Source organism: Apis dorsata, unplaced genomic scaffold (genome assembly GCF_000469605.1).
Source record: "Apis dorsata unplaced genomic scaffold, Apis dorsata 1.3 scaffold_73, whole genome shotgun sequence".
In the NCBI taxonomy this organism is placed as follows: Eukaryota; Metazoa; Arthropoda; class Insecta; order Hymenoptera; family Apidae; genus Apis; species Apis dorsata.
Genome location: NW_006263371.1, coordinates 580,977 through 581,549, shown reverse-complemented (window position 1 = coordinate 581,549; position 573 = coordinate 580,977).

Genomic DNA, 573 nt, shown 5'->3' with positions numbered 1-573 from the left:
CCGGTTTACACGGCCGGCCTCGCCTCGCGAAACCACGACCAACCGTCCGCGTCGTTTTCGGTCTGCCCTATGGATATATTCCCTTTGAACACATCACCACCGTCGTCGATTCCCCGTCGATTCTCCCAACGTCGTGTATCTTTTCTATCTGTTTTACTTCTTCATCGACGACAGTCACTCGTGTGCTCGTTGGTCGTGTATCGGTGAANGGGAGCGACGTTGGTCTCGCGTGTGCACACGATGTTCCTACTACGGCTGCTTGTTCTCTCTCTCTCTCTCTCTCTGTCTCTTTCTCTCCGTTTCTGTCTCTCCACTCCTAGTCGATTATATGTTATTCTCCCTTTCGACGGTTGCTCCAGACACAACGAGACACACGGCCACGGGGAATCGATGAACGAAGAAGATATATACACCGGGGCTGACGTTCCCGCTGCCGTGCCGCGAACGGCCAAACAAAACAGACCAGAAGACGTTTTAGAGCTATTACGCACGTTACAAACTCCGCTCACCGCTGAGAGTGCAAGCGCGCGACTGCGGCGCCCGACGCCGCTTATGCGCCGGCCGACTGCTTCC